Genomic DNA, 25,114 nt, shown 5'->3' with positions numbered 1-25,114 from the left:
TCCAAGCTTTAGATACTTTGCCAAGAGCTAGACGAGAAGAGAAAAAAAATAAACCTCCAGTTCTGGTGCTCCTATTTTTAAAGTTGTGGTGGCTTTCATCTGGTCTGTTATGAAGACAAAGATGGCCAGGGAACAGCAATCCAAGCTTCTTTGGGTAACGCGTTTAATTGCTTTAACATGAAGCATTGGTATCAGAAAAGGAAAAGTTAATCTGTTACAGACACATTCAAAAAATCTCAGACACAATCCATCAATTCTCTCTCAGAAATAACAGCTTTATCCTTGTTTCGCAATCTGAACCTAAATGAAGACGAGGTGCTTGCAGCTAATTTGGCTGTTATTTGCTGAAAATTCAAAGGCAGGAAAAAGCAGAATAAGGGGGTGACACAAATCCCTGTGATGAACTGAGTGTGAATGAAACTTCGGATAGCTGGTCTGCACAGCCCTCTGGTTTACGTGTTAACTGTCATTGCCCTGTTCTAACAGAGTGCTGATCTCTTCTAGGACATGGCCCAAGCCGCTAGGTGAAGTGACTCATGGAGGAGTGTTTAAGCGACTAGGTTAAGTGACTCATGGAGGAGTGTTTAAGCGACGAGTGCATTCTGTTCGAGTCTTTTTCCCTTTGGTTTGCTTTCATTTTGTCTAAAGCTTTGAGTCTGTTCCTTCTAACCCCTCAAAAGGAAAAGGGTGGGAAGACCTTCCTCCCTGGAAGACTACACAACACACTCACTCTTCCATCTCCAGGAGGAAGAGAGAAGCCAGTGATTTAGGAATAAGAGCTTCCTCTCAGGCAGATTTAATTAAATACTGAAATGGTAATATAACACTTGTCAGTGATCTCTTTAATTACCTTGAAAGCAACACCTTCCCCCATGTTCATTTTCCAGATGACAAAATTGAAAAAAAATCAAGATTTATGAAATAATCCCTAGGACAATTAAGACGAGGTCCTCTACAACCTCCCATTTCACCTTCCCCCCCAAATCTTATGAGGCCAATGCTCACGGAGGGAACTTCCCTGTGATCCATCCTAGAAATAATGACCTCTCCAAACTTCCAGAATGAAATAATTTCTTTCTAATACTTCCCGTAAGAGTGGACTTTAAGTAAAAAAAAAAAAAAAAAAAAAAACCACACGTTGCGTCTCCATGTTTGTATCTTCTGCAATTATAACAGGGTGCGTTTTAATTCAAGAAGTGCAGTGGCTTAGGTTTTAAGAACAGATTAGCCTCATCAGCTAATACCCAAGGTTGCTACTCCAGGGTTCATTCAGAGGCTCCTTCCTCAGAGTACACAGATCTTGTCTGTGCCCCGGGAAGTCAGTCTCCTGACTGGAGGGAAGCCATCCACAGAGATATTTTGGCAGGTCACTTCTCACCATCTTTTGCAGACATCAAGAGGACCAAAAAGAAAGGAAGAGCTCAGCTATCTGAGGAAAGCATTTGGTGGGGACCATGTTTCAAATGGCCACCTCCGTGAGGAACTGTGTAGAGAAGTCAGGCTCCTGGAAGACTTCTCGGGTTTTGACAGATGAGCAATTTCATTTCATTCTTCAGTGGCAAAGGGTCACAGTCAAGGCCAATCTAAAGACTTTGGAACGAAATGCAAGAGAGCGACACATTTTGCAGCCCTGAGTCTCCGGTCACTCCCTAAAAAGTGACACTTTAATCGGCTGCTTATCTGTCCCTGCCTCACTCTGAGGAAGTGCTCCTTCCTGTCAGTGTTGGCCTTCCATTTTTATGGCAATTACACTTGAATCATGCATGCATACTCATAATTTTTTTGTGGGAGGGCTTGGAGTTTTCATATTATATTTTAAGTGTTTAAATGTATCATCATGTCGCGATTATATATAATAATGCATTTTGTGACATTTTCTTACCTGTATATAAAGAATTCTCATCATATTCACCTCCATCATCCTTCTTTATCCCCTCCCATCCAGCTGACCTGGTTCCTGCTTCCTACTAATCTACTTTCCTGTCTCTTCCTCTCTCCCTCTCTCTCCCTCTCTCTCCCTCTCTCTCCCTCTCTCTCTCTCTCTCTCTCTCTCTCTGTGTGTGTATTGTTTATGAATTATTTTAATTAGTTGTCTTAGTTAGGGTTACTATTGCTTCGACGAAGCACCATGACCCAAAAACCTTAGGGAGGAAAGAGATTATTTGGCTTATACTTCTACATCATGGTTCATCCTCAAAGGAAGTCAGGACAGGAATTCAAGCAGGATAAGAACCTGGAGGCAGGAACTGATACAGAGGCTGTGGAGGAGTGCTCCTCACTGTCTTGCTCCCCATGGCTTCCACAGCCTGCTTTCTTGTAGAAGGCACAACCACCAGCCCATGGGTGGTCCCCTCCAAAATAAACTGAGCCCTTTCCATCAATCACTAATTAAGAAAATGCCCCACAGGCTTGCTAACACTACAGTTTGACAGAGGCATTTTCCCAATTTAGGCTCTCCATCTTCTCTGATAACTCTAGCTTGTGTCAAGTTGGTATAAAACTAAACCACAATATTAGCATTACCTACAGGAGCAGGGGAGCATTACCAGAAAAGGCCTCTCCCTCTCCAAGCAGCCAGGGACTGATTATAGACCATAAGAGGCGAGCAGGCCCTTGTGAGTCCCTCTGCCCTCTGTAGTGAAATGCTAGCAGATTCAGTCAAGCACAGGTGACGGCAGCTGCCAAGAGCTGAAGAGTACGATGGCAATGTCTTGCCCAGGAGACAGTGTTCCACAACAGAGCTCCCTACCCTGGCTCCTCCATCAACTCTCCCTGAACCCTCTTCTATGATGCTCCCTAAACCACATTTAAGGCTTAATATGAAGTCATCTGTTATTCACAGCGTTTTGACCTGTTATGAACCTCCTTGGTAACAACCAACCACCACAGAGAGACCTTTCTGACAAAACTGACACCATTATTCATGAGCACAAACGTACATACTTCCAAGGCAATTTAAAAGATACATCTCATCCATTTAGCCTACCAGCAACAGTAGCCTGCCCACTACTCGGGCCACCGACCTTCCCAGCCACAAATGTTTTGACCAGGTTTACAGTACCACACATGAATTTCCTCCTATGGAGGGAACCTGAAATCCAGTCAGAAAATGGTTACCTTCTAACAGTCACGACACTATAGCACTGCGGGCACATTGTGCCTGGCAGGTCAGTATTGTAGCACCCAGGGTCCACAGTTGAGTAAGATGGTTGATGACAAGTCTCCCCACATGGCCTGCACAGGGCCTTCTGGCACTGGGAAATCTAGCCAGCAGGGAGGAAGCTTCCAGATGAGCTCCAGCTTGATTTCCCTATGCCCTGCACCCAAGGCATGTGTTGTCCTCAGCAGTAGGGTCTTACCATCTAGCCTGGGTTGGGTTGGCAATCAACAGCAGTGGAGAGAGTTTGAACTGTTTTAGCAGCCAACAACTCATAAGGAGGCAGCCCATCTCTGGCACTGGGACTTCCATCTGATAACCTTATGGCTTCTGGGAGCAGCTTTAGCCATACAGGGCACCTCCAGTACATGTTTATGTTTTATGTGAAGCATAATCTCTCTCATATGCCTGCCCTCTTTCCTCTCCCTTCCTTTGCACATATGTGTCTCCTTTGTCTCCTTAAACAGTTGTACTTGTACTTTCAGGCTAAGTATACACACGCACACATTTGTATGTACTGACAGATGTATGATTTTATGTATCTAGGAACTACAAATGAGAGAAACATTATGGTATTTCCTTTTTTGTGATTGGTTTAGTTTCTCTTCAGTCATATTCATTTTCCTGCAGATAATACACCTTTCTTCTTTGTGGCTTAAAAATTTTATTATCTATCTATCTATCTATCTATCTATCTATCTATCTATCTCTATATCTAGAGAGCACATATTCCTTAATCATCATTAGATGGATATTTATACTGATTCCATAATTTAACTATTATAAGAAGTCTTGGGGAAAAAAAGAAAAACCCTTTAGAATACTCTTAAGTATAAATGCACCATTCTTGTGACTCCCTCAAGCCGAGTTACATGGGGAGCCACACAGTTCATTATCCTCCAACCACTGCACGTTGAGCTCGTTTGCTGTCCTATGCCGATTTTACTCTCTCCCTTCATATCGACCTCCTTCAAAGAGCTGAGCGCAATATTCCAGGGGTGATGTTGCCAAATGCTCTAAATTACACCATGCCTTCCTCTTGATGTGATGCTTCTGCACATACAGCCCCAAATCACATTAGCATCTATGGCATGTTGCAAACACATCTAATGTGTTGTCTTCCACCCCATCGGTCTCTCTGTTTCCTGCACCTTCCAAGCCTCTCCATGCTTTACTTCTGCAGCCCCCCCCCCCCAACAGCACTGGAGGTAACCTGTCTGGTTCCCTTCTCACTTCACTTGATCCTCTGGTATCTTTAACCTCAGAAATCCCACACCGTACTCTGGTACTCTGAATTGTGAGTTTGCAACTCTTTCTGATTTAATTTCATCTGCAAATCTAATTAACGTGCTGTTTACTGTATTCCTACGCCCCTCCCCCACCCCCGCCCAGGTTACAAGCAGAAATGCTCAGAAAAAAACAAAACAAAACAATAAAACAAAAGAACCAACTAGCATTAACGGGGATTCCCGGAGCCCTTCCCAGCGCCTTGCCTCCTGGGATAGCCTGAGAAAATGCAATTAACTTTCTCCAGCTCAGGGAATGGTGGTTTCAGCCACTTTTCACCATGTTGATGGACAGCTGTGTCTCTTCCCCTAATCAGCCAATTTGGAGATAGAACAATTACAAAAGACGGCAATTATTGAATGCAGTCTGTCATGGCAAAGATGGGGGCCGAGAAGGGAAAGAGGGAAGAAGAAACGGCCTGAATTCTAGTCAGATGATAAAAAGATCTCAGCTCTCTTGAGGGAGTGCACTCTCTCCCAGGGGCCCACTAAAAAGACTGTGAGGGAGGGGTGGTAATGCAGGCTGGTTTTCCAGCCTGTCTCCCTCCCAGGCTACTCCTAATCACAGGCCAAGGGTTGCTTTCCCTGGGTTTTGTTTTGATTAAACACTCCTCTCAGAGTTTGTTTGTGTTCTATCTTTAATCACACTCTTGTATTTAAACAATTTCTCGAAAGGCGTTTCCTTTTATCTCCTTCTGATTATTTTTGTTGTTGTTGTTGTTGCCAAAATTTAAATATCTCTCACGTTATTTATTTATTTTTTTTTAAGTATTCGAAACAAATGGGAAGATCCGTTTGGCTAATAACCTCAAGCTGTAGAACTTTGAGGGGAAAGATGCCTGCTCCCTCTTTCCTCTTCAGCTTCGGTGACTTCCAGTTCTTCCTCCGAATTCACTTAAGCGATTGTCTCAAAACGCGGTGTATCTGTATCTAATATGGAAGTCTGGCAAGTGAAAAGACATCATCCTTTCCCAAGGTCGATAAGCAAGATGTTTGTGGTTAGGTTAAGAAAACATCACACACACAAAAGGTGTATCTCTATTACAGCCATTTAAATATATACATAAATAAATATATATATACACACACACACACACACACACACACACATATATATATATATATATATATAATTGGAGTGATTTCCAAGTGCCTTTTAAAAAAAAAATACAGGAGCAAGAGAACAAGGCAATAGAATAACTCATGTTAAACCTTGTGGAGCTTAGCCAAAAAAAAAAAAAAAAAAAAAAAAATCCTTCCCAGCATAGGCTGTCAGAACATGGAGGAGAAGGGCACAGACGGAGGCCAGGAGAAGCCTTTTCATATTTTAGAGGAGAGGTTCACATTAGAAGATCTTATGAACATTTTACAAAAGCCTTTGCCTCTCTCCAACTTTTTTTCTGTTCTCGGTAGGAAGGTTAAAAAAAAAAAAAAAACCACATAAATTTCCAGTGAGTGAGGGAAAAGGGGAGAAGAAAAAAAGGTGTGGTTAGAGATGCCCAAGGGAGGTAAGAATTACTGAAGTCAACCGCGTGTGTCCACCATCAAGTAAGCTGAAAATAGATCACGGGAAGCTTGTAACACACGGGCTTCCTGAAAGCCTGAAGCAGGTGCAAGAGGCTCCGACTAGAAGCTCCCACTGTGTCTTGTACAGACACAGCCTCAGAATGACTGTAGGTGAGAGCAAGGTTGAACAAGCTGAGGTAAGCCTAAATGGGGTTGAGCGCTAAGCTTACCTTCCCTTGGTTACGTGACCTTATGCAGGTTATCTAGTCCCGACTCCATCAACGTTCTCATTTGTCAGGTGCCTCCTCCAATCAGGTTGCAGCAATGATCAAATGGCATGATGGGAACAAAACCTCATAGAGATATCAGGTACCTCATACTTAAGGTTTCACAAAGCCTTAGATGTTTTATTGTCATTGAAGGCAGCTAGACTTACACCACTGGAGGAAAATTCAATTTTGTATTCTTTAATCCCAGTGATATTAACGCTTTGATTTTCAAACAAATGTGATGGGATGAGAGTGTAACTCAAGAGCAGAGTACGTGCTTAATTAACATTTAGGATCGAGGGTTAATCTTCAACACCCAAACCGTCATCGTCATAATAAGCTTAGAATTTAAAATTACTAGTAAAATACTCAATTGCATATACTTTATTTTTTTATTTATCCAGCAGTAATCTATTTCAAACTATCAAATTTACTAAGCATTTTCCCACAAGACTTCAATCTTGAAACTGAAATTTATATTTTGGAATTATTCTGCCATTTAAACTCTTAATATTTTCCTTTATTTTCCATTTACTTACCAGTGATGTGAAGTAAACAAAAAACAAACAAGTAATTTAATACCTGACATACTGAAATAAAAACAACATTTAATAAACAGTGATGAGCTACTAAGTAATAAATAACACCGTGATGAGCTACTAAGTAATTAATAAATAACACCGTGGAAGGCTAATTCAGTTCATTTAGGCAGAAGGCTTCATCAAACAACAATATCAACTATTTGGGAAGAGGATACAAGTCAACTTACTTTGCTTGCAATAATATAGCTGAGGTCAACCAGACTTACAAGCATTCAACGTGAACCCTGTAACTGCTATGTGATCTCCCATGACCTAATTTATTACTCATTGGTCAATCTGCAATTTGAACATGGAAAACATGCTAGTTTTTATATTTAGCCTCCAGTGATACATTAGTGATAAAACCCCATACATAACATGTTATGGAAAAAAACCTTGAGTGTGTGTGTGTGTGTGTGTGTGTGTGTGTGTAAAGTTGACACTGTCCCTTGGTAGTAACACATCAAATACTTTTCTTGTTGCTAAGGCAAAATACCCAACAACAGTTACATGAGGAAAGAAGGATTTATTTATTTATTTATTTTAATTTATTTCAGTTTATGGTTTAAGAAGGGGAGCAGTTCATTGTGGTGGGGAAGGCAGAGGGTGGAGTTTAAGACGGTGTGTGTGCCATATTGTACCTCTAGTCAGAAAACAGGGGAGATGAACACTCGTGCTCAGCTGGCTCCCCCCTTTCCCCTTTTTATTTAGTCTCCCACATTCAAGGCGGGTCTTCTTGTCTCACTTAAACCTCCCTGGAAACTTCTTCAAGGAAACATCCAGAGGTGTGTCTCCTAAAGGAACTTCACATCCAGTCAACGTGGCAATGAAGATGAACCCTCCGGCAGTTTGCTAGTAAGAGGAACATCAAAGAATTATTCATTTACAACTAAAGGGCTCCTTGGTGGTTATCCGAAGATACTGAGAGACAAAATTAGTGTGTGTGGAAAGAAGCTGAGTGATCAAGACTCCATGCCATCTGCACTCCCTGAGGACTCTTAACGTCAGGGAAAGTGAGAGAATCAGGTAAGCCTGCTCCCTCACACAGTGATGAGCTATGAGACGGATACCCAGCACCAACTATGAGGTTTTCTTGTCTAAAAATCAGCCCTTCACCTAGTTGGTCTCAAAATCTAAACATCAGTTTGCAGGAAGTACCTGCAGAAACGTTCCTACAGGAAACGTAGCGGGATGCGGGGCCGGGGGGGGGGGGGGGGGGGGGGGGGGGGGGGGGGGGGGGGGGAGGGCAGGCTGTAATAGTTGCTTTCCTCGTGGCCCTGACAAAAGCTACCTAAGGGAGGAAGGACTTATTTTGGCTCAAGGTTGGTGAGCATGCAGCCCATCCTGATGGAGAAAGCCTGGCAGAGAGAATAGATAGCTGGACTCTAAAATCTCAGTAGACCAGAAGAAGAGAGAGCTCAAAAAGGGCTAGAAATCATGAGCTCCACTCCATGACCCTGAATCTGTCATTTGGACCCTATGTCCACTACATACCCGCCGGTTACCAGCTGGAAACTGAGCAGGCACAGGAGCCCATGTGGGCAGGGGGAGTTGCAGGGGCCAGGATTCCATATTCAAACCAACACACAGTCTTAAAAGTCTAGGCACAAAGACCGGGTATGTCCAAGGAATCCATGAAACGAGACAAAACAAACAACAAAAAAGAAACAAACACTTTGATCTGTGGTACACACATATAAAGGAGGAAGAGAATTGAGTACCAGAAGTTGTCCTGTGAGCTCTGTGGTATGTGTACATAAATGCATATACCTACCCTGCCTCCGGGAATGAAGTTATTTCATTAATAGGAAAATGAATGCAACTAGAAATAATCATATTAAATGAATTAAGCACAGTTCATTGAGGCTAATATCACACAGCATGCATACTCACACCCACACACTAAATAAATACATGAATGAATAAATCAATCAATAAATACATTTTTTAAAAAAAAATTAAAAAAAAAAAGAAACAAACACAAGAAACAGTAACCTTTGGTAGGTTTTGATGTGAACAAGCCAGCTACACTAACACACCTTTGAGATAAGCAGGGGACTCTCACGGTGGATCAGAAATTAGATGGTACTGAAATAAAACAGAACACTGTCTTGTTATCATTTGACTGTTAGGATTTTTAAAAGCTTCCTCTGCTCAATAGGTATGAAAACTATAGACTTTCAGAGAGTGAAATGACATTTGGAGTATGGTTTAAAATACTCCAGGGAAGGAGGGGGAGAAGGGTGGGGCAGGATGAGAAATGAAATAAAATTACAAAATGTTAAGTGTTGACCTAGGCGATACATATAGGAGCCTACATCACTGTCTACTTTTTTTATGTGTTTAATTTTTTTCACATTGAAACTTTAAAAAAAATTTTTTTAATGATTTGTTTATTTTATGTATGTGAGTACACTGTCACTCTCTTCAGACACACCAGCAGAGGGCATCAGATCCCATTACAGATGGTTGTGAGCCACCATGTGGTTGCTGGGAATTGAACTCAGGACCTCTGGAAGAGCAGTCAGTGCTCTTAACTGCTGAGCCATCACTCCATCTCCTGAAATGTTTTTTTTTTTTTTTTTTTAAAGAGTCAATGTGTCTACACTCCATTTAATCTGTCCACATCATCCTCTTCCCCCCAAGATACTTACAAGATAGTTTTGGAGAATGGTCCCATAAACCATTATTATAAAGATCAAGCTAGAAGGAAACAAGGGCCCAACCTCAATTCTGAACTATTCCGGTCTGCATTAAAAAACAAATAAGATGTAGTGGAGTGGTTTGAATAAGAATGCCCCCCACAGGCTTGTGGATTCGAATGCTTGGTCACCAAGGTGTTGCACTATTAGAAGGGGTAGCCTTGTTGGAGGAAGTGTGTCACTAAGGACTGGCTTGGGGGTTTCAAATGCTCACGCTGGGCCCAGTGGTTTCCTCTCTTCCTGCTGCCTGCACATTTGGATGGAGAACTCTCAGCTACAACCTCCAGCACCCTGTCTGCCTGCCTGCTTCCTGCTATGACGAGAAAGGAATAAACCTTTGAATGTAAGCAAGTCCCAATTAAATGCTTTTCTTTTATAAGAATTCCTGTGACCATGGTGTCTCTTCACAGCAATAGACCAGTGACCGAGACACAAGACCACAAGAGCTCACATCCTGCTCTCTGAGCTTGAGGAAAGGTGGTGGCATCTCTGCAGAACCTGGTGACATCAAGGTCTGTCACCATACCCCAAGTGATGACATGTTTGCCCAATTGAAAAATGTGGTGAGCATACAGGAAGGGAAGAAGCATAGTTACCAAGATGGTGGTACACTCTGTTCTTCCTCTTTTCCTATCAGTAGAAGGTTCAGCCTTGCTCCTGCGTAGCTGTAACCGTAGCTCAGAATCCCAGACTCTGGGGTGCCCTGCAAAGAGAAACCATCAAATTAGAATAACAGGATGCACACTGGCTGTATAGAACCCACCTAGAGCTGCGCCAGCACTTGGGAGATAGAGGCAGGAGGATCAGGAGTTCAATGTCAGCTAAATAGTGAGTTTCAAGGCCAGTCTGGAATTCATGAGCAATAACAACAACAACAACAACATCTCACCTAAGTTTTACCTGTTACTCCTTCCCTGCTTCCAACGAGAGCAAGATGCTTTGTAGCTCCGCTCTGTTATTGTATCTGCATGTAGGTGGTGCTGGGAATTGAATCCTGGGCCGCAAGTGCTCTAGGTGAGATTCCTTCTGCCGAGTGACATCCAACCCCAATCTGTGCATCTTTGTCAACATGCAGCCTTCCATGGTAGATGAAGGGAGAGAAAACATCAGTTTCTTGGGAAAGACCTCCGTGCTCTATGCATGAGTTCCTCACTCTAGAGAGCTGGGGCTGGCTAGGGTTCAGGGTTTGTGAGTGACGCACTTGGAGACCACGGGGAAGATAGAAGAGGATGCCTGAGTAAAAATGTGGCTTAGGTTTTAAACATAACTTATGTACAATTTCCCTAAGGGTCTTTGTTTTGCTGTGCTAACGATTTATTTTAGGCGGCTAGGCAGTCTTAATTTGATTCACTAGCTCCCCAATACAACAGATTTTTATATATATATATACCCAGGAAAATGTGTATCTCAAGTTACCATGTGCAGAGCACTAAAGCCGCCTTGCATAAAAGGACTCCTACTCACACCTCACCCTGCAAATCCAAGCACACACAGCTCCCCAGATCCTCTAGGGAGGGCAGAGAGGCGTAACACAGAGAGACCGTTTGAAGGGGTAGAACAAAAGCACATCCCCACGTCTTGGAGCGGACAGAAGGAAAAGGACATTTACATAAGATGAGATGCCAATAAATTGGAAAGTTCAATGTGCTTACAGATAGACAGCGGTGGGGACAGTGACGGAGGAATCAAATCTCTGCAGCAGACTGCATCTTTCATGTTTCATTTGCCTTTAATTTAAAGAAGGCAGAGGTTCCAAGGGATGGCTCACCCCCCCCCCCAGTCTCCTCCTCCTGAAAAGAAACTTCTACCCTCCCCTCAAATGCCAACGCCCAGAGACACCCGTGTTGGTTACACTTGAACAGATCATTTGTCATAAGATATTTATTGATTAGAAGCGATGTTCATCTGAGTCCCAGCCACAAAGTAGTGTTTCAATCAAGCGAAGATGGACACTTCCAGCCTGTTCCTGTGCGCTGACCCATCTGTCACCATCTCCGTGCCCAGAGGGAACAGCAAACCCTCTGGCCTTCTCCCCCAGCTCTTCACGGCTCTTTGTCATACGCAAAAATATACAGGCACCACATGAATGTATTTCATCTGTTCTAAGCAGAAACTTTTTTTTTGTCAGCTCAGTCAAAAGATTAAAAAAAAAAATGGGTAGAAATAAATCTCTGAGTAGCTAAGAACAGTTTCACTGGGTTCAACAAGAGGTTAGAACAAAGTAAGAATAATGGGGAAATTGGAATCAGGCAGGTTTAAGTGACTTTAGACAGTGTTTTTTTATTTATATGTAACACTATGCAGAGACATCTGGAAACCAAGACCACATGTTTTTGATGGCGGCAAACCCGACACCCTGCGAGAGACAATTGACCCTTATTGGAAGGACTTTCTTTCCTAAAAAGTCTCAAGATTGTTCTTTTGCACTGGTGATGGACAGAAACGGATTTTTGGCTCAGGATAGACTGGGAGATGTAAAAAAAACCTCAGAGCTCAGGGCTTACCCCAGGACATAGAGGTGGTGATGTCATCCAGTGTCCCCATCTGTGCTTGCCCTTCAGGGAAGGGAACAAGAGAATAAGTGTGAGATGTAACGGTTCTTATGATAAAATGGGAGGCCTTAAGCAAGACTACAGGCTGGTCTGCCTTGTTTTCTTCTAACAGAATGCTAGTCATTCCCGAGGGTGGTTATTGCTTTTTTAACAATTCTGAATATTGATATTTACTTAAACTGTAGGTTCATTTATCCAACAAGAATTTAGGGTGCACCTACTATAGCCAAGACATCATTATTTAAAATTTAAAGCCCAGTATCTACTCCCTTATTGGGTTTTTATTATTTTACAATTAGGCAATTTTTTAAAAGCTTTCCTATGAGGGGAACAGATCCGGGTTATAATAAAAAGGATTTGAGGTAAAACTGGATCCTGACATGGCTCAGCAGGTAAAGACACTTGCTGCCGAGCCTGACAACCTAAATTTGATTCTTAAGATCCACACAGGAGAAGGAGAGAAACAACTCGGAAAGGTTGTCCTTTGACCTCTACCAAACTCTATGGGACACACACACACAGAAACAGACAGACACACATACGTACATGCACACACACAGACACCTACACACAGACACACATACATACATGCACAGGGAAAGAGAGAGAGAGAGAGAGGGAGAGAGAGAGAGAAAGAGAGAGAGAGAGAGAGAAACAGACAGACAACATACATATATGCACAGGGAAAGAAAGAGAGAGAGAGAGAGAGGGAGAGAGAGAGAGAAAGAGAGAGAGAGAGAAACAGACAGACACACATACATATATGCACACACACAGACACACATACATACATGCACACACAGGCACACATACATACATACAAACATACGTGCACACACAGATACTCACACACAGTACCTACTAACAAGCTGCTTTGTTCTTTCAACTTTCCATCTGATATAAAATATCATTGTCCAAAAGATTATGCTATATTGTATTCTTAATTCAAGTCCCAAATTATAGCATTTTAAAATAAAATCAGAGCCAAGCCCCACTGGCATTTGAGACTGTCAAATCATCCTTTCTCCATGTTTTCTATTCCAGCATTTTTTTGTTTTTTTTTTCTCTTCTTTTTCCAACCTGTTCTGTAGACAGGTTTCCAATTTTCATACCCCATCTTCAAGTGTGATTCTACAGGAAATTGCATACAAATGGGAAATACTCATTCTGCTCCAGAAACAAATAACCCTCTAATTTGATAACAAATACATTTCACTTAAATGCAAAACTCACTTTCACTTCCAAAAATCTGACCTTTATTTCCCACAAAACTCTTATGAAGAAATTCCATTCATGAATTTCATCAGTACCAGAACACACACACACACACAAAATATCTAAATTGCCTCTTCTATGAAATCTGTATTTATCAATTATGGCTTTCTCGGGGAAATTCTAATTTGCAAAAATGCTCTGCATTCCAAGCTCCGACAGTTGGAGGTGGACGTCCTTAAGGATGGAGGGGGGAAAAGTTCTTTTTTAAATGGCACATTTACTAATTATAAAATGCTCTTATCTCGCCGCAGCCCCAGCCAACACGAACATGTGCCTTGCACTCAGAAATCCCAGGATTGTCACAACTTGTGCCAGCTGTTGAGGTTATGACACCTGTGCCAGCATCGCCAGCTCTGCCCACTGTCATCTGTTCCAACTGTTCCATCTGCACTGTTTGCACCAATTCTCCCAGTTCTGCATCTGTACCTTCTGCAGAACCGTTTCCAACAATGCCAGCTGTGTCATTGGTGCCAAATATGCCAGATGTTCTATTTGTCCACCCTGGGCCAAATCAATGCAGTTTTGTGCTCATTAGTTAGAGCTGGTAGATTCTATTTTACAATTTTTTGAGATGTATTTAGATTGAATCCAGGCAAATATCCCCTTACGATGATAGCACATCTCTCTGTCCATCTTTTTTTTGCGGCCCCGACTTTATTATCTGACAACATGAACTTGGTCAATGTTACCTGGATTGTAGTAAAAACAGCTCGCCGGAACTGGCTCAATATTAATTGTGGTAGAGGATCTACTACAAATGTAAAATTATACACCAACAAAGGCTGTGGAATGCAGCATCAAATTTCCAAAGTAATTAAAAGAGAATAAACTTTGTTCTGATAAACAAATTGAGAATGCTCAGAAATCAATATGGTGAGCCGATTAGAGTAATCTGCCACATAATATCCTATTAGGCTGTCTGTTTATTGGTCTTTTAATGGACAGAGTTTTGCATGCAAATTAGTGGTTATGTCATCTCTCCCGTCCTCCCCTCTTCTGAGTTCTGCTCCAAAGAGTATTAGCCAAGCATGTGCCTGGATGGCAGAGTGAGACCCACCACCCTTGTTACCTCCCAATCGAATGAAGCAAGCTCAGGGTCTAGCCCTCCGGCTAGAATCTAGTTTCTCTACTCTCCCAAATGTCATTTCCACTGGTGCCAACACAAGCCACTCTTATTCATATGCTCTTCCAGCTTTAAAATTGGAAGGAAAAAAAAAGTATTTTCATGCCCACAATCTCAATGCTCCACATTGCCACAAACCAAACCCCCCCCCTTTTTTTTCATTTTTCTCATTTAGGAAGTTTCTATCAAGGAGCCCCAATGCTTAATCTAATGGATTCCCTCCCACCCCCAATTCTTTCTTCTCCTATCATTCTTGGGTGGAGAGGACAAGCTTGCTGACGTTTGAAGACAGATGGCCTACCAGGCATATAGAAAGGACTACCCAAGGACCAAGGAACCCCCTCTCATTTGCTGACCCTGCATTATCTAACTGCACCCTTCAGATAAAGTAAATCGCACCCATTAGCTTCAAACTGTTGGTTATGAAATTCTTGTCACTTGGTAGAGTTTCAGCACACCATGAGAATCACAGATCTGTGACCCTATCATATATAGATATGTATGTGATGACACACACTCAAAATGTTTCAACAGATGTATTGAGTTTTCAAATTCCATACAGGAAACGCTAAGCTCAGAAGTGCATCCATTGCTGATAAACTCACCTGGGTGTGATGGCAAATTTCTAATTATACTTTCCCAGACTGGGGCCTGTGTACTGAGGCCCGAAGAGGCCCGAAGACCACAGGGAAATGGTGCCTGTTAAATCACTGGTTGGGACACTCCCTCCATTCAACATACTCTTCCTTTAATAGGCCTGTGGACATTTCTCACTATGGTCTTCCATTTCTTGCCCCTGAATTTGACCTGTTTCTGACTCTTTTCCTCACAACCTTCCCCTAACCCTTTCTGAACACAAGGAGGATCCTGGGCCAACACCAATTTACTAAAAATGGGGGCTTCTTAGCAGCATATGCTCAGTTCTAAGCTGGAGGGATCCCTTCTGAGTCTGCTGACCCTACTTCTAGAAATGTCATCAACTTCTTAGTTCTAATTTTCTGTGTTGTGAGATGCCAGGAAGGAACATCTTAATTAGGATTAAAATAGTCTTCTGACTCGTTGGGAGTGCACCCTGTACCTTCTTAGAACATTTTAATTAATACAACTTCTGCTCCCTGCTGACAAAGATGTTTCCGATGGTGTTTTGGCCCAACATATTTACCGCCTTCACTGATGTGAGTCACTTGAGCACTTGGAGGAGTCCACACACTTCATGGCCTCAAGTAAAATAAGTGTAGTGTTAGAACTGTCAGGTGGGTACACACAGCTGAGAGAGAATACTTCCAAACATTTCTCTGACTTTGAGGACACAGTTTCTTTCTTCCTTTCTTTCTTTCTTTCTTTCTTTCTTTCTTTCTTTCTTTCTTTCTTTCTTCCTTCCTTCCTTCCTTCCTTTCTTTTTATGGTTTTAGGGCTTTATTGTAGAAGAGAGAGAGAGAGAAAGAGAGAGAGAGAGAGAGGAGAAGGTAAAAAAGTAGAGACTGACCATGGTCACGTGGAGAGAGGGGGAAGGGAAGGCGAGAGAGGAAGCAAGAGGTGAGAGTAAAAGACAAGAACGAAAGCAAGAGCTTGAGAGCTTAGATACAGTTTCTTAATGCAAACACCCGGAAACCCCCTCCCCAAGGATTTGCATATACAGAATAGAAAACTATACAATTCAAGGTTCTGATGGTGTACTGACTGGTTTTGTGTGTCAACTTGACACGAGCTGGAGTTATCACAGAGAAAGAACCCTCTCTTAAGGAAATGCCTCCATGAGATACAGCTGTAAGGCATTTTCTCAATTAGAGATCAAGGGTAGGAGGGCCCATTGTGGATAGTGCCATCCCTCTGCTGGTAGTCCTAGGTTCTTATAGCTGAGCAATCCAGGGGGAGCAATTCAGTGAGTAACATCCCTTCATGGCTTCTGCATTAACTCCTGCTTCCCAATCTGCTTGATTTCTTGTCCTGACTTCCTTTGGTGATGATGAACAGCAACGTGGAACGTGTAAGCTGAATAAACCCTTCCTCCCCAACTTGCTTCTTGGTCATGATATTTTGCTCAGGGAAGAAACTCTGACAAAGACATACTGAACTTCTGAACCTGTAAACCAGCTCTAATTAAATGTTGTCCTTTCTAGGCCTTGCCTTGGTCATGGTGTTTACAGCAGTAAAACCCTAACTAAGACTGATGGCAAAGACCTGGGTACTTTAGAAATCTGTTGTTATTACTTTTAGCATCGACTTTGGGTGGCTGCTTTCCTGGAATTAGTAAGTCATCATGGAGGAGAAGACTGCCCATCCTTCCCTAGCTGTAGTGTCCCTAGTTTAGAGTCCATAGAGACCTCCTAAGTTTCTTGAGTATTTGTTTCCTATTGTTCCAATCTCAAAGTCCATACTTTCAAATCTGGAGGTAGAATGAAACTCTGGACGGAGAAGGAAACTCTGTCTTTTGTCCTTCATTACTGGGTGCTTTGGTTTAGCATGCTGTGTTCTTCCGTACATTAGAATAAGAGTAGGTTTTTGATTAATAGCCATTATGACAGTGGTTCTCAAACTGTAGGTTACAAACCCCACAGGGGTTGCATATCAGATATTCTGCATATCAGATATTTATGTCATGATTTCTAACAGCAAAATTACAGGTATGAAATAACAACAAAATAGTTTTATGGTTGAGGGAGTCATCAAACATGAAGAATAGTATTAAAGTGTCACAGCAGTAGGAAGGTTGAGAAGTATGCCTTTAAGACAACATAAAAGGCTGGAGAGATAACCTACTGCTTAAGAATACTTGCTTTCACAGAGGACCTGGGTTTCCCCATACCCACATGGTGACTGGAAATTATCTGCAACTCCAGCTCCACTTCTGACTTCTGAGAGCACTAGGAATTTATGTAGTATGCGTACATACACGAAGGCAAAACAACCATATACATAAAAACAGAATAAATAAATCTTTAAAACACGATATTAGAAAAGACAGCATGGAAGGAGGCAGTGACTCTCCCCGGGATGCCATGGCCCGATAGGTAATTTGGCTGCTATTGTTGTTATTTTCATTATTTTCTCATTCGTTTCTACCCAGTGGTATTTTCAGGAAGAGCCGTGTGTTGAGGCACTAGTGTTCTAAGACTTGTACATGGCTCCTAAGTAATAGACCTCAATTCTAGGCTGGATTCGTGCAGATAAGCTATCGACATCTAGAAGAGAAGTCTGCCCCAGTGTAGAAGGGTTAGAGGGAGCAGGACCAAAGTTGTTAGGAGACAAAGGAGGGCAAGCATAGGGAAAGCCCAAGTCAAACAACAGTGGGGAGGAGATGTGTCTTCTGCCTGAATGACACAGGAAGTCAGACAACATTAGGAACTAATGAGTCACAAATTTGCTAAACCATCAAGCTGAAGGCAGCCAAGAAGACTCACTAATCCAGCCATAGAACTGTGAGCCTGAAAGAGTAAGAAACGTAGCCACATTTGCCTGTTTAATTAATAGCAAAACCAAGTCTAAAACCCACCTGTCTGCCGTTGTGCTGGTTCATGCTTCTAATGCCCTCATTTGGGAGGCCGAGATCGGAAGCTACTGTGAGCTCAGTGTCTGCTACAGCTTCACACCGAGTTCCACACTGGCCTGAGAAACAGTTTGAAACCCTAAAAAAACAAATTAATTGATTAAAAACAGTATCTCTGAAGCAGGCATTCTGATGCATGATTGTAACCCAAGTACTCGGGAGGCTGAGGCTGTATTGAGATTCTGTCTCTGGAAACCAACCAACCAATCCCTCTGAGCCTTGGTTTTCTCATCTATAAAAGGGGAGGGAGAGGGAGGGCACTCCTAGTTAGCAGATCAAAAGCTCTCAAAATGGGATCTGACAGACAGTGCATACTGCATCACACTATCATCTTCATTATCATCATCGTCATCGTCGTCGTCATTGTCATTGCTTCATCCTGGTCGTCATCCTCGTCCTCATCGTCGTCCTCTTCCTCCTTGTCGTCCTCGTTCTCGTCGTCATCGTCCTTAGGACTCATTTTTTTTTAAAGTGGTAAGTATGTGTTGTGTGTTTGCACACATTCACCTGAGTCTGAGTGTATCTGAATGTGTACATATGACCCACACGCAGGAACCATTGGAAGCCAGAGGGAGAGTGAGATCCTCTGGAACCTGAGTTTCAGGAGGTTGTAAGCTACCATATGGGTACTGGGAGCTGTGCCTGAGTCCTCTTCAAAAGCAGTAAGTGTTCTTAACCACGGAACTATCCCTCCAGCCCTGCCATTAGTACTCTTGAATGAACCATGTGATTTTAACTTTTCTAGGTCATACGTGCTAAATCTCGTAAGTTGCAACATCATTGAAAGTGATACTCTTATCCTGATTTACATTTCCATATTTTTATTTTGATGATCAGATTTATGACAAAAGAAGTCGGGTGAGCATGGAACGAAGCATTGACCCAACAGTTTGCTTTTCTGACCATTAGCATACAGGGCAGACTCAATCCATGTAGGGAATGGATTCCCAAGGACCCAAGTTAATAGAAGGGAAGCCAAGGCGTGATTAATTCAGCACACTAAGTGGCACCAAGCAGTGCCATTTAGCTTTAGAAAGAGACACCACCCATCAACAGCAGCCTCACCCAGACTTACAGTTTCCGTAAAATTCATGTTTAATTTAATGTCTTAAAGTATTGTTTGTGTGTGGTGCTGAGGCCCGGGGCCTCTAGCATGCTAAGTGTAGATTCTATCGCCCGTTCTTTATACTTCAGAGGTTTTTGTTTTGTTTTGTTTTCCCTACCACCTGAAGCTTCAGTATTTGGTGGATGATTAGAGTCACCAGGCTGCAATAGAATGTGGAAGAAATAGAATGTCCGGTTGGGAGTGTGGCTCAATAGCAAGAGCACGCTTAGCATGCGTGAAGCTCTGGGCGTAATCCCTAGTGTACTAAAAAGTCTTGGTAAAAAGTAGAACAGCTCAACTGAATGAAAATCTCTTAGGGGAAAGAAAGGTCGGGTATTGGAGTAGGGCTGCCGTGGGTTGGTTGGTTGGGCTTGTTGTGGTGGTGGTTGTCTGTAGCCTCCGTGCTGGGGAATAACTGAGAATCTCACATAGGCTCACAGACATGACACCCAGAGCTCCTCCCACAGCCTTTAGGTATCTGTGTTTACAGGCTGCTTGGATGATTCCTGAAGGTTGGAGAGCTACCTTGCTTTAAAAGAGAGATATTTTTATATGATTTATTTATTTATTCATTTATTGTATGCGTGCACGTGTGTGTGTGTGTGTGTGTGTGTGTGTGTGTGTGTGTGTTCATGAGCACCACATGCATGCAGGAGCCTAGAATGAGAGTCCTTGGAATTGGAGTCACAGAAGTTGTGAGCCATTATGTGGATGCTGGGAACCAAACAGGGGTCCCCTGCGAGAGCAGTCAGTAAGCACTCTTAGCCCCCAAGTCATCTTCTCAAGCCTGAAAAGCAACTTTTCTTTTTTTTTTTTTAAAGATTTATTTTATTATTTATTATATGTAGTACACTAGTACATATGCTGTATTCAGACACTCCAGAAGAGGGCGTCGGATCTCATTACAGATGGTTGTGAGCCACCATGTGGTTGCTGGGATTTGAACTCGGGACCTTCGGAAGAGCAGTCAGTGCTCTTAACCTCTGAGTTATCTCTCCAGCCCTTCTTTCTTTTTTTTAAAAAGAAGTGTTTATTTTTTTATGTATATGAGTACATTGTAGCTATCTCCAGACATACCAGAAGAGGGCATTGGATCCCATTACAGATGGTTGTGAGCCACCTTGTGGTTGCTAGGAATTGAACTCAGGACCTCTAGAAGAGCAGTCAGTGCTCTTAACCGCTGAGCCATCTCTCCAGCCCCACAAATGCAACTTTTCTAAGGCACTTTCTGCACACTTTCTGCCTCACTCTAGCAATCCTCTAGCTGGGGGGTGCGTGAGGCTCAACAGTGCCCTAGTTTCACAGTACAGCCACATCACCAAAATAAAAAAGTAGCAGCTTTTAATGTTGACTTCTGAGGTTTAGGTTTAAACAGGAAAGTTTTGTTTGTTTGGTTTGGTTTGCATTTTTTTTTTTTTTTTATTTCCAGAATGTTAAATGCTAAAATTGTTCAGAAGAAACGGACTTAATTTTTCCTTGCCCGGACTTCTGTTTCCAGACCCATTTCTTACCTCAGTTCAATCCATTCAAGCATTCAAGTTGAACTGAGTCACAAAAGCTGGGGACAGAGATAGAACACTAGCCCCCAGTCTGCTCCATATGCTCCCGTAGGAGTTTGCCTCACTGTTAACCTCGCTATAACTCCATATCCATCAGAATACGTGTCAGGAGTGATGACACAGACGGAAGCGTGTGAAGGAGATGGGTCATGGTACTGGTATTTAGTGTGATCACAAATGCACAGTGGTATCTAAACTCCTCTTGGTATGCTAACTCAGGATCCATAGGGATGAGCAACAGACAAGCAAATGTTTCAAATCATGTTAAAAGGAATACATAGCATTTGTTGTCCAGCCCGTGGACCATGGCAAATATGTGTGGCCCAGATGTGGCTCATGAAGGTGGACAAAGCACTGACCCCTTTATCCTGAGCACTTCTGGGCTAGTTGCATTCAGATATTAGCAACCTTATCCATTGGTCACAAATATTAATATCTCTGTACACACAAAGAATTATTAGCTGAAGTTCCTGGAAGAGAAATCCACACCTACCTATTTAGTAAGCTGATTAATTGATTAGGACAGTCAATGTCTATGAAGATGTTGGAGCATTGCAGGGCCAGAGCCTAATTCCCTTGGGCTATCTTTGCTTCTCAGACTGCCATTTATTAGTCACCTCTGGGTGTGATCCATCCTGCAACTTTTGGGTAAGTCCTTTTAGAATGTGCAAACAGACTCCCGATTGTCCACTAATCCAACGGCTAAACTAAGAGAATCATCCCACAGTACCTGAGGCCTCTAGGTGAGGTCTCCTTGCTTTGCTTGTGACCTACCTACCTGACATTTTGATTCATCACTTTCTCTGTTCTGTTACTGTAAAACAAACTTCATGAAACTGTCACCACATTTGAACCCAAGTGTTTGGGGTAAGCTAAATCTGTGTAGCTAGACCTTGGTCACTCATATTTGGCTCCAAAATAAATTCTCTCTTATTTTCTTTGAGGTAAGGGTTGTGTGTTTTTTATGTTGGCTGAATGCGGAGGAACACTGAACAGCATAAGCCAAATTCTTAAAGTTTATTCAGGAAACATTTGAGCCTTTAAAGAAGAACAAAACAAAGAAGAACATGACCTATGCTTAAAAGCCCAGAACTTGAGAGGCTGAGGTAAAAGGATCATGAGTTCAAGGCCAGCCCCCACTGGATTGAAGACCTCCATGCAATGATGTCTAAATTCTTTTCAGGGACAAATTCTTTTCACATTCTCCCTCCCTCTCTCCTTATCTCCCTCTCTCCTTCTCTCTTTCTCCCCCTCCCTCCTTCCCTCTTTCTTTCTCTTCCTCCCTCCCTCTCTTCCTCCAATCTCCCTCTCCTGCCCCTTTCAATTACAACTGCTTTACTTCTGATGTACACAAAGCATTTTAACAAATAAAAACTTTAAAGAATCACATTGACCAATATTACACAAGTATAATCATTGGTGTATAACAGAATGACTGACTGTCTAAATCATAGCATTCTGGTTAAAACCTCAGGTAAAGGGTGGGTTTCTATTTTTTCAGAGGCCTGCTGGCACCCAGTACCACCCTCTTCTCTATTTTATCTCTTTCAGCCTTCAAAGTGTAATGAAGAATGTTCCTTCTCTCTAGTTGTATCTCCAAATGGTTGTCCAGAATCTTAGGGCCCTACTCCGAAGGCTGGAGAGGGAAGTCCATCTTCTTACCACAGTCTACATTCTGAATTCTAGAGTCATCCAGCCTTTCCAGTCTATATAAGCTTCAAATTCATCGTGTGTTTAAACAATTCAGAACATGTCTACAAAATGAAGACTTAAACATACAGTTTAGAGCTTAAGAGATCTTTATAATTTTCTTTAAAACAATCAAATGGTGTAGACTAATGTTTCTCAACTTGTGGATCGTGACCTCTCTGGAAGTTGCATATCTTATATTTATATTATTATTCCTAACAGTAGCAAAATTATGGTTATGAAGTGGCAATGAAATATTTTTGTGGTTGGGGGGGTCACCATCACCTGAGGAATTGAAGGGTTGCAGCATTAGGAAGGTTGAGAAACACTGATGTAGACAGTATTTTCTTTTCGTTTTCTGTAAGATTACTCAGTGCGCCATTTCATGGCCAGTATGTTTATCTGTTTTTCAAATGGGTAATTTCTCGCTGAGAAGATGATTCAGTGGGTAAGGCACTTTCCATCCAGCTTGACGCTCATGACTGAATGGAGAGGGGGGCGGAGAGAGAGAGAGAAAGAGAGAGAGAGAGAGAGAGAGAGAGAGACAGAGAGACAGAGAGACAGAGAGACAGAGAGAGAGACAGAGGGAGAGAGAGACAGAGGGAGAGAGAGACAGAGGGAGAGAGAGACAGAGGGAGAGAGAGACAGAGGGAGAGAGACAGAGAGAGACAGAGAGAGAGAGGTGAGAGGAGAGAGGGAGAGTGGGGGTCATGACTTCTAAAAGGAAAATCTTGGACAATAGAACAGAATAGACTTGTCATCTAAGTTTTGGATGGAACACATAGGTTACCATTTCAGTGGTGACAATAGACCCCCTCTAACCACTGAATGGTGTCCTCTCCTACTTGAGAGGCAGGTTAGGGGCAAGTAGTAGGTAGATACCACCTGACATGTTATCAGGCAAAAACCAAACAAAGAAACGAAATGCCGCCATGGCCTCTAGAGGGTGTTCACATAGCGTTCCGTCCTGGATGCTAAACCAGGCAACTGTTTGTATCAGTATTTATTGAACTCAAGCTTTCTGCTGAAATCTCAGAATGACCAGATGCCTTCTATTGGTAACCTCTAAGTTGTCAACAACACAACCGTGCGGTGTTCGCTGCCTGAGTTCCCACAGTTGTTGTGGATAACAAGCCAGTGTCATCTTCCTGGGCCATTTCCTTAAGCCATTTCTACATAGGACCAAAGCTATAGCTTTTAGTTGCTAGTATCCCCCTGGGCTTCTACGTATCCTAAAGCCAGGAATCATAGGTATGATCCAACCTGCCTGTCTAAAAATGAGAATACATATTCCTACCAAAGGCTAACACTGTACTAGGGACTATGCACCTAAAGAGGAGACACAGGAAGTCCCCAGGGATTAATGAGCTTACTCAGAAGTAGCAAATGTCACAACCGGAATATAAATCATATAGGAAACAGTGGATCTGATCATAGAGGTGGAGGTAAGCTGCACTTGAGAGGCACTGTGAGGAAGGCTGCAGAGGCTCAGTAACTCTTGGACATAGGCATCAGTAGAAAGGACAGCATTACTCCAAGGTTGGTGTCTTCAAGTGTGTTTTCTGTGAGAGGCTGAGATCCTACCAGACTCTTTCATGGTAATGCTCTGTAAAAGACCAACAGGTGTGTGAGATCCCTGCTTTACAACCTGCCACACTTAGGTCTTGTGCTAGGATCAAACATGAGCAACTTCATTTTGATTCTGACAATTTTTACAAGATAAAAAAATAAAAAGCCTTAAATGTACATGAAAACATGTGAGCTTATGGTTTTCAGAGATATCGTTAAACAGTAAAAGCTCTGCCTGAATGAAATTTAATTTTGTTTTGAGCTCCTTGGTTGTTGAAGACGGAGCCACCGTGTTCCACTGAGTCACAGCTTAAGCCTCATTTGAAACGTTTAACAAGCAGATCGAGTGTGTTAGGATTGGTGAAGACTAACAGAGCTAGAAACGGCGTGCGATGGTACTGGGTTAGAGAACTTTGCTGACATTGAGGTGGAAACAGCCACAATTCTCTGTTCCGCAGACAGCAGCAGTAATGCTTTGAGTGCGCACTGCCTTTGTAGATGTGTAGGACCCTCACTGCCAAAACACAGCTCACAGGGTTGAGCTAAGGCCACACTGATGTTTGCAGCCCGGCAACTGTCCTCCTGTTGAGCAGTGGCCACGCAGTAGGCGCTTACATAACCAAGCTGAAGGGAATCTGGTTTGGATTTTGAGTGTCTCCTGTAGGCTCACTGGTTAAAGGCTTGTACCTCAGCATGACCCTCTTGGGAGGTGGGGGAAGACCCTAAGAATAGGAACTAGTGGGAGGTCTTATGTTGTCTGTGAGATTCTAGACTCTTCCTCCTCATCTCTTACACATCCCAGTACTAATGTGTTGTCCTACCACATATCCAAAAGCAATGAATCCATGTAGCCATAAACCAACTCCTCTAAATCTGTGATTCATAATAAACTTCCTTCCTTGTAATCTTATTATCTCGGCTATTTTGTTATAGTCACAGAAAGCTGACTGCCACTTCTTCAGCATCCTCAGAATCAGCTTCACTGTTTGCCACTAAATTAGGACTCAGGAGTGAATTGGAGTCATTTTTTTCCTACCATTCTACCATGCTTCCATTATGTAACTCCGATCTAGGTGTTTATCAATTAAGAGCAAGAAGATAGCCTCTAATGATCAGCATCAGAGTAGAGCTCTGTGATAAGGTATGCCTTTGTCAAGCCCAAGGTAACTGGGAGTTTTGAATATGACCTCTAGT

General features: G+C 42.5%; 3 long non-coding RNA genes across 3 annotated transcripts; 1 reads left to right on the top strand and 2 right to left on the bottom strand.

Annotated features, from left to right (window-relative positions):
• Positions 1-5,063: 5,063 nt before the first annotated feature.
• LOC116071357 lies at positions 5,064-6,483 on the bottom strand. The gene is made up of 2 exons (XR_004110848.1): positions 6,180-6,483; positions 5,064-5,386 (listed from the first exon to the last, which is right to left on the bottom strand). It is a non-coding gene; the product is annotated as an uncharacterized LOC116071357 (long non-coding RNA).
• Positions 6,229-14,176, top strand: LOC116071350. Its single transcript, XR_004110847.1, has 4 exons — positions 6,229-6,318; positions 7,511-7,825; positions 9,912-10,013; positions 13,580-14,176. It is a non-coding gene; the product is annotated as an uncharacterized LOC116071350 (long non-coding RNA).
• LOC116071363 lies at positions 10,105-18,062 on the bottom strand. Its single transcript, XR_004110849.1, has 3 exons — positions 17,945-18,062; positions 10,391-10,577; positions 10,105-10,204 (listed from the first exon to the last, which is right to left on the bottom strand). It is a non-coding gene; the product is annotated as an uncharacterized LOC116071363 (long non-coding RNA).
• Between the last annotated feature and the right edge of the window lie 7,052 nt (positions 18,063-25,114).

This window comes from Mastomys coucha, unplaced genomic scaffold (assembly GCF_008632895.1).
Source record: "Mastomys coucha isolate ucsf_1 unplaced genomic scaffold, UCSF_Mcou_1 pScaffold1, whole genome shotgun sequence".
Classification (NCBI taxonomy): domain Eukaryota; kingdom Metazoa; phylum Chordata; class Mammalia; order Rodentia; family Muridae; genus Mastomys; species Mastomys coucha.
The sequence above is the reverse complement of the archived record's forward strand: the minus strand, read 5'-3'. Positions and strand labels throughout refer to the sequence as shown.